The sequence below is a fragment of the Dendrobates tinctorius genome, unplaced genomic scaffold, assembly GCF_039654945.1.
Source record: "Dendrobates tinctorius isolate UK_male_01 unplaced genomic scaffold, ASM3965494v1 ptg000003l, whole genome shotgun sequence".
Classification (NCBI taxonomy): Eukaryota; Metazoa; Chordata; class Amphibia; order Anura; family Dendrobatidae; genus Dendrobates; species Dendrobates tinctorius.
Window position 1 is genome coordinate 620,674 of NW_027361671.1, and position 9,844 is coordinate 630,517.

A 9,844-nucleotide genomic window follows, 5' to 3' on the forward strand; every position below is an offset into this window, starting at 1 on the left:
CTGTGGGTGGTGTTCAACCTAAATTTCTTCTGGCAATTACTCTGATCTGCTCCCTGTCCACATTTTCCGCCAAGGCTTTTGTGGATTCGGGAGCAGCCCTGAACCTAATGGACTTGGATTTTGCTAAATATTGTGGATTTCCGATGACACCTCTGCGGACGCCTATCCCTTTGAGGGGGATTGATAATACTCCTTTGGCGAAAAATAAACCTCAGTTTTGGACCCAGGTGGTAATGCGGGTCGCCCCAGACCATCAAGAAAATTGCAGATTTTTGGTGTTGCATAATTTGCATGATACCATTGTTCTGGGGTTTCCCTGGTTGCAAATTCATAATCTAGTTTTGTATTGGAAATCTGTGTCTGTGGTGAGTTGGGGTTGTCGGTGTGCCCTTAGTGAGGCTCCGGTTTTTTCCACCTCTCCTCAGTCGCATGATTTTCCTGACTATTTGGCAGACTTTTATGATGTATGTAGTGAGAATGAGTCTGCGTCTTTGCCTCCTCATAGGAGTTATGACTGTGCAATTGAACTCAGCCAGGGGTGTAAATTTCCCAAGGGTCGGCTCTTCAATTTATCTGTACCCGAGCACGAGGCTATGCGGTCCTATATTAAGGAGGCGTTGGAGAAGGGTCATATTAGACCATCCTCTTCACCCTTAGGTGCCGTTTTTTTTTTTGTGGCCAAAAAGGATGGTTCATTAAGGCCTTTTATTGATTATCGTGCCCTCAACAAAATTACTATTAAATATCAGTATCCGTTACCCCTGATTTCGGATCTATTCTCCAGAGTTAACAGTGCTTGCTGGTTTACAAAGCTTGACCTCAGGGGGGCGTATAATCTTATCCGCATTAAGCATGGGGATGAATGGAAGACGGCGTTTAATAATCCGGAGGGACATTTTGAGTACCTGGTGATGCCTTTTGGGCTCACTAATGCCCCTTCTGTCTTCCAGTGCTTCATGAACGACATTTTCCGAGACTTTGTGGATAAATTTTTAATTATCTATCTGGATGATATTTTGATCTTCTCCAAGGATTGGGATTCTCATATGGAACATGTTCGGACTGTGTTACGGATCTTGAGGGAGAATTCCCTGTATGTCAAAGGATCGAAATGCCTTTTTGGGGTACAGAGGAATTCATTTTTGGGATTTATTTTGTCTCCGTCAACTACTGAAATGGACCAGGTGAAGGTACAGGCCATTTATGATTGGGTTCAGCCCACTTCTTTGAAGACCCTCCAGAAGTTTTTGGGTTTTGCTAATTTTTATCGGAAATTTATAGCAAAATTTTCTAGTATTGCTAAGCCATTGACTGATCTGACTAAGAAGGGTGCTGATGTGTTGAATTGGTCTCCGGAGGCTGTTTCTTCCTTTCAGGAGCTGAAGTGAAGATTCACTTCTGCCCCGGTTTTGCGGCAACCTGATGTCTCACTCCCGTTCCAGGTAGAGGTGGACGCTTCTGAGATTTGGGCAGGAGCTGTTTTGTCCCAAAAGAATCCTGTAACATCTAAAATGAATCCTTGTGCTTTCTTTTCCCAAAAGTTCTCTCCATCTGAACGTAACTATGATGTGGGGAATCGGGAACTGTTAGCCATGAAACGGGCATTTGAGGAGTGCAGACATTGGTTGGAGGGAGCTAAACACCAAGTCGTGGTCCTCACTGACCACAAGAATTTGATTTACCTGGAGTCGGCCAAACGCTTGAACCCTAGACAGGCTAGGTGGGCCTTGTTTTTTACACGTTTTGATTTTGTGGTCTCTTTTCTTCCTGGAACTAAGAATGTCAAGGCAGACGCCCTCTCTAGGAGTTTCTTTGCTGATTCTCCTGTTGTGACCAAGCCTGCTACCATCTTAGGCGAAGGGGTAGTTCTTTCTGCCATCTCGCCCAATTTGAGACATGCTCTGCAAGAGTTCCAGGAGGACAAACCTGAGCGTTGTCCCAGTGGAAAGTTGTATGTTCCTGACCAGTGGAAGAAGAGAGTGATGTCTGAAGTTCATTGCTCTGCATTGGCTGGTCATCCAGGTATTTTTGGTACTAGAAATCTGGTGAGTCGCTCTTTTTGGTGGCCCACCTTGTCTCATGATGTCTGGAATTTTGTGCAGTCCTGTGGGACTTGCTCCCGGTCTAAATCTTGTTCTCGCTCTAGTGGGTTGTTGATGCCTTTGCCGGTCCCCAGGAGGCCATGGACCCATATTTCAATGGATTTCATCTCTGATATGCCGGTCTCTCAAAGAATGACTGTTATTTGGGTGATTTGTGATAGGTTCTCTAAGATGGTTCATCTTGTACCACTCCCTAAGTTGCCATCTTCCTCTGAGTTGGTGCCCCTGGTTTTGCAACAGGTGGTTCGCTTGCACGGGATTCCTGAGAACATTGTATCTGACAGAGGAGTTCAGTTTGTGTCTAGATTTTGGAGGACTTTCTGTTCCAAGCTGGGAATTCAGTTGTCCTTCTCCTCTGCTTTTCACCCTCAGACCAATGGGCAGACAGAGAGAACAAACCAGACCTTGGAGTCGTATTTGAGATGTTTTATTTCCACTGATCAGGATGATTGGGTTTCATTTTTGCCCTTGGCCGAATTTTCTTTAAATAATAGAGCTAGTTCTGCCACTTTGATGTCACCTTTTTTTTGTAACTTTGGGTTTCATCCTCGATTTTCTTCAGGGCAGGTGGAGCCTTCTGCCTGCCCAGGTGTTGACACTGTGGTGGAGAGAATGCACCAGATCTGGGTCCAAGTGGTGGATAAGTTATCTCTCTCCCAGGAAAAGGCCCAGCGGTTTTCCAATCGACATAGGACCATTGGTCCCCAGTTTAAAATTGGTGATATGGTGTGGTTATCTTCAAAAAATATTGCTATGAAGGTGGCTTTTCCTAAGTTTAAGCCTAGATTTATTGGACCTTACAAGATTTTGGAGATTATTAATCCGGTCTCTTTTCATTTGGCTCTTCCTGTCACATTTAAAATCCATAATGTGTTCCATAAGTCCTTGTTGAAGAGGTTTGTTGAACCAGTTGTTCCTGGGGTGGCACCTCCAGACCCTGTATTGGTTGAAGGTAACATGGAATATGAGGTAGAGAAAATACTGGATTCCCGTCTGGCTAGACGGAGACTCCAGTATTTGGTTAAGTGGAAGGGTTATGGTCAGGAGGATAATTCCTGGGTCTCTGCCTCTGATATTCATGCCAAAAGATTGGTGCGTGCCTTTCATCGGGCTCACCCTGATCACCCTGGTGGCGTGGTTGAGGGTTTGGTGACCCCTCCTCAAGGGGTGGTACTGTTGTGAGTTCATTTTCCCCTTCGTCACTGAGGTCTGGTGAACTCCCTATTCTGGTAAAGGAAGGTAATGAGCCTGATTATCAGGCACCTGAGTCTAATGAGGATGACTGGCTGAGTGGAGTCACTGACTGGATATAAGGCTGCCGACGCCCTTCTGCCCTGCGGGTGATTTCTCTGTGGACTTCTAGGACACCAGTCTGATTCCTGCTTCCCTAAAGCTAAGTTTCTGCTTTGCCTGTTTGCATTTATGTTTTGTGTTTGTTTTCCTTGCTTTTCTGGATTCTGCCATTCCCTGCTGGGATGAGCTGAATCTCCTTTTGCCGGTTGCTCTGTCTTCAGAATATTACTGAGTACTGACATAGCTTTTTTGAAGCCTAGCGTCTTCAGGGCCTTTTTCACTGTCAGTCTGTTGGCTCTTATTTTCATAGGGTTTTTCACGGGTTGCAGACAGCAGCCTTCCTGTCCTTTCCTATCTAGGTAGTTTGGGCCCCGTCTTTGCTCAGTCTATCTTTCTGTCTGTGTTAGTGTTTTCATCTTGCTTCACCGTCATTATATGTTGGGGACTGCCTATTGCTTTGGGGTCTGCTCTGGGGCAGGTTAGATTTCCCCTTTCTTTCTTTAGGCCTATTTAATTCTCCGGCTGTTATCGAGGGGTCTAGGGCATCGTAGGAACCCCCCACGGCTACTGTTAGTTGTTGTGATAGGATCATGGGTCTGAAACCGATAGCTGCCAACCTCTCAGGTTTTCTGGACTTAGTTAGCATTTTTGTTTTTGCCTCCTACAGTGACTCAATCATAACAGACCGGCTTCCTCTGCCTGTAGACACGTCACGCATCTGCTGCCGCGATCAGCCGAATGATTCACTGCACCTGCGCGGAATTCGTGCAGGCGCAGTGCGACGGTGTTCCGCTGTTGGTACTGCGCAAAAGGCTGTGAGTGTGTATGAGAGTGTGTGTACGGCATATAGAATGTGTGTGATGTGTACAGTGTTACGCTGGTGGTATCGTGCAATAGGTTGGTACCAGCAGCAGTTTCCATATTAAGACACCCATCACTTGGGTGTCCCAATATGGCAGTGGGTGAAAATCCTCCACTCGCTTGGCATTCTGGGATACGGTGACATCTGGACAGAATAGGAAATGAAAACATTACTAGACAATTATATAAATAGATTGGTCAAGAGACCTACACTTGGCAACTCATAAACTCCAAAAATGACATGTTCAAAAAGGAGGATAAAAGGAGTGTTTTAAATCTACATAAGCAATCTTTATTAGAGACTAAAAAAGACATACATTTAAAGTGCAGGATAATGACACCAATAGGTGGCATCTAGTACTATATCAATCACAAAAAATCACGTGCTAGTATATCTAAATGACATGGAAAAGGACACTTTATACTTGGAATTCGGACCGTCGAACCATCAAAACACCATTTTTTATCAAAAGTTCACAGTTATTATCATGTAATTACAAAATGCAAGTATCAATTTTATCTAATGTCTCTCTTTTTGCCAAAGAAAGGTTATCAGGTCAAGATATTCAGCTACACCTACTGCATAATGCATATACAATTGTGCTCAAAATATACCTAATGGATGACCCAGGGTCCTCTTGCCCAGTACTGTAGCCCACCACCGATGTAGTGCATAACCCCGACATGCGTGTTGCCGCTTATTTCGGAACCATGCTTTCTTAAGGGGAATTGTATAACGGACTTCCCAACAGGACCTTTTATCACAAGAATTCCCTGGCACGTGTCCGTCTTGTGACCGGGCGATGATTGGCTGTGTTGAAGCAGCGCAAGATCCCGCGGCCCACCACCCCACAGCCATGTGACCCGGCCAGGTCCTACAGCGATACGAGCAGGAGCACAGGGTTACCATAGCTCAGTCACATGCTGACGATACCAGGCGGCCGGGCCACAAGGGGCGGAAGCGGGAGGCAAGCGGGCGCATGTGCACAACTGTCAAACCAACATATCAGATTATCAACAGCATTAACTCATGGTAATGCATGAACATCCAGAGAAATGTCAAAATATATAGAAATAAGCTGAGCATGTAAATGGCAGCATATATAAATCATCCATAAAGTATATGTTCATCTATGTGCGCACAGAATTTCAGCCATGGTAATGAATCTTCATATTTCCAATCGTGCAACATAGTCATCAACTGCCACCATGAAGGAGAAGAGTTCAAGAGGTATATCTGTTAGAGCCCAATAAGACGCAAGTAGCTCTGAAATATAAAAGTGAAGTTAAAAACTGAAAACACTACATGGAGGGGAATATCCATTGTTTGTAGTTTTAGAGGATGTGGCAAATTCAAGGATTCATTCAAGCCATCTGGTTTAACCGTTCCCAATGTCACTATCCATTAAAGTTCATACCTGGCCAGGAGTCGTCTGATGTCCCCCCTCCCCCTCTTATGCCAGTGTGAACCAAATCTATCCCTTTCACTTTAAACCCTTTTGGGCCGCAGTTATGGACCAATCTAAAAATGTCTTGGGATAGATTTTAGTTCAGATGTGTCAACCACCACCCTGGCTGCACCAATGCTCCACACGTGCTCCCTTACCCTAAATCTCAATTCCCTTGAAGTGAGTCCCACATATATCAGTGGGCAGCTACATGTAGCGAAAGGGTTTAAAGAGAATCGCAGAAATGTTCCCAGAACAGTGATCCATATGTCATCCGTGTGCAATGCGAAACATCCGTATGGCGAGATTTTCTCGCCGGCTTGCAAAATGGACATATAATGGATTCCGGCCCAGAAAATCATGAATAAATAATGTGGAAGTCTATTTCTTGACTGCACAAGTTCCAGCCTACAAGCGAAAAAATTGTGTGGGCTCCCGCACAATTTTCTTCGCCAGAGAGGGAAAGCCGTTGGCCGGGGCTGATATTTGTAGCTTGGGAAGGGGTTAATACACATGGATCTTCCAGGCTATGAATATCTGCCCGCTGCTGTATATTTAGCCTTTACTGGCTAGTCTAATAGGGCGACCCCCCCAAAAAATGATGTGGGGTCCCCATATAATTAATAACCAGAAAGGCTACGCAGACAGCTGTGGGCTGTTATTCATAGCCTTGGAAGGAGACATGGATATTGGGCCCGCCCTGGCTACAAACATCAGCCCGCAGCCTCCCCAGAAATGTTGCATCTGTACGATGCGCCAACTCTGGCACTTAGCCCTTCTCTTCTCACTGCTGTGTAGCGATGGCATATGGGGTAATAAAGGGTTAATGTCACCTTGCTATTGTCAGGTGACATTAAGCTCGGTTAAGAATGAAGAGGCGTCAATAAGCTGACTATCCATTATTAATCTTAGGCTGGGGTCACACTAGCGATTAAAACGGTCGAATGCAATGCGATAAAAAAATCGCATTGCATCCGAACCCATGTTATTCTATGGGGCAGCTCACATCATGCGATTTTTTATCGCATCCGATCGTCGGACCGAGACAATCGCAGCATGCTGCGATTGTCACCGATTTTCGGATCGGATTCCCCAATGCAAGTCTATGGATGCGATAAAAAAACGCATGGAAAACGCACCACACGTGTGACTTGCGATTAAATCGCAAGACTTCTCCTGGGAAACAGGAAAGAGCAGGAGGCATGGCCAGGAAGCTTGGGTATGCAAATTACTCAAGCAGCATAAAAAAAACCCAGGAAGAACGCCTCCACGGAGTCCTCCATCATGTCCACACCAGTGAATGTGGAAATGCTGATAGTTCTGGTCCAGGAGAGGCCAGAACTATGGGACCAGAGAGATCCCCACTATGCTGACCGCAGACGTAGGGAGGCAGCGTGGACAAGAATCTGTGGCCGGATGTTCCCTGGATATGCGGCAAGACCTCGTGAGGAGCGTGACCAAATTAGTAAGTGAAAGAATGTGTTCACATAATCAAATCCCCTAATCTAATCTGCTCAATGTAAGGCCCAGTAAGTGATTGCTCAGATATCAGTAATGACTGACTTTGTTTTTTTTTTTTGTAAGATATTTACAATATCTACATTCCAAATCCCTGACTGGTGGCAGCATGAATCTTTTGCGTGCTAAAATATTGAGTTATGTATCTAATTGTTCTGCCACAAAATGCATTGATGTTCTATTTTTTTGGGGCCGTATCTTAGCCACTATATAACTATTGTTTTTGTAATAAAAACAGCATAGATGCTCGCATTAATACCACAGTATTTTTTAAATTTGGTTAGCAAATATGTTGTTTTGAAGGCCCTTTGTAGTAGGCCTCAACCTTTTTTTTTTGTTGGGTTGATTGGTGTGGAGTCAACAGGAAGATAAATCATATCATTTGTAAAATGTGGGCCTAAGCATTGGGTAACCCTTGATTCCAAAGCCATATGTGTGTTGTAACTAAATCCTGTGTTTTTGTTAACATTGTAGTGACTGATGTGACAAGGCGCTGGCGCAGCTGTAGGGACACATATAGGAGGGAGAGACAGCTGAGGTCCCGTAGTGGAGCGGCCGGAACCACAAAGAGGAAATACCTCTATTACGACCGCCTACATTTCCTGGCTCCTGTGATGGAGCTGAGACCGTAAGTACATGGTTTAATGTAGTACTCTGTATATTCTGGAAGCCAAATTTACTTGATGTTATTTTTCCCATTGTAGCACCGAGTCAAACCTCACAGAGAGGGAGACGGGTTCCGACTCTGAGGTCCAAAATGATCCTGAGTCGGATGTTGCTGCAGGCTCAGGCCCATCTTCTGGACTTCCCAGAACAACACCAGCACCACCACCAAGATCACCACCACCACCAGAATCAGGTAGCCAGCCAGCACAGCCTGATGACCGGGGCAACAGTAGCAGCCCCACCATGCCACTGGAGACCTCGCCACAGCCTTCTGCCCTACCACGATGAGGCAGGCGCAGGACAGAAGGAGCAGCTTCGGGAACAAGGATGCAGGTTGACCGTGGTGTATTGGACTACTTGTCGACAGCTGCTCATGATGATGGGGAGGAGGCATATGGCCGCAGTCTGGCACAGTATTTGAGGGCAATTCCCCGTGGGTACAGGCTGCGAACGAGAGGGGCTCTCCAAATCGTCTTGGATGCCAGCACACCACCCAATAATCCCCGCAGTGTCTTTCAGTTCCTTGAAAGGTGGAAACTGTCAGAGGAGAATCAGATTGATAGGCTGGTTGGACTTGATGTGAGTAGTCAACCATCCTTGGAACCTGTTCCTCCTCCTCCTCCTCCACGGGTGGCAACACCTCCGCCTCAGCCTGCACACATCCCCAATGTGGCTCCACAGGTCCAATATATGGGCCAGGGCGCACATGCCCAATATGGCCACTTTAACATACCCAATGTTGGTGGTTGGCCCCAACATGGGTATGTTAGACATGGACATATTGGGGGATATGGGCAATTTGGGCAGCCCTACCAGGAGTACCCACAACAATTACAAAATTACCCCTACCAAAACCCACAAATAGATCCTGCCAGGATGCAACAGATGGCACAGCCACCTGCCAGTGCACAGGGGGACAGAGATGTGGGCCAGCAACCAAGGCCAAATCTCCAAACAGGCCCCCCACATTCACCACCTCCAACCTACCATGACTTGTAGGTTTTCATTTTTACCTTGTTGTTAGGTTTGGTCTATTGTCCATGATGTTTTTTTTTGTTTGCCTTGAAATGTTGAATCCTAATGTGCTGATAACATTAGGTCAAAGCCAACTACTATGGTTATATGTTACCGCAATAACCCAAAAAAACAAGTAATAAACTTGTTTTCATTCACTATGTGTGTCTGTTCATGTACGTACATGTTCTGTAATGTGTGACATAGATATAGTAACAAGTACTATTGAAACAAAAATTTAACACAAAGGTAAAGGCTAGAGTTGAGCGACTTTTGGTTTTTTAGGGTCGCGTTTCGTTTCGTGAAACCCGACTTTTCCAAAAGTCGGGTCGAGCAAGATCGTCCGATTATAGGGAAAAGTCGGGGTCGTCCCGAAACACGAAACCCAATGTAAGTCAATGGGGAATAAAAGTCGGCAGTGAGAGGACAGGAAACACACCTACAGTGCACATTTGAATACCAAAAGCATCAATTCTTCTTTCTTAAGCTTGTCAACCTTAATTAAATTCATAATACAAGTTACGCACTGAAAAATGGGGGTTATTTGGCTAAAGTTGTGGGGGGGGAGGGCTGGCTGCAGGTTTTCATGTGCCCTGGGCGAAAGAGCGCCCCTTTAACACATACCACAACTCATCATGCTCCGATACGGCAGATAAATAGCGGTATAGTACAATGAAAAATACCTCACTTTTTACATCTCATGACGAGGCCCATCTATTTCTCCATACAGAATCATTGGTCCCATATAATGTTTGAAACAGTATATGATGAGCTCCACATAATACTACAGTATATGTTGGTCCCCATGGATGAAGGTCCACTGTCTTATGGGCCCAAATAATGCTCCAAACATAATGGGCCCCATTTCTAATGCTCTAGTGTATAATGGGCCCTGTAAATGCTGCTCCAGTGTCTGATGTCCACCTTTGGAATGTTCCAGTG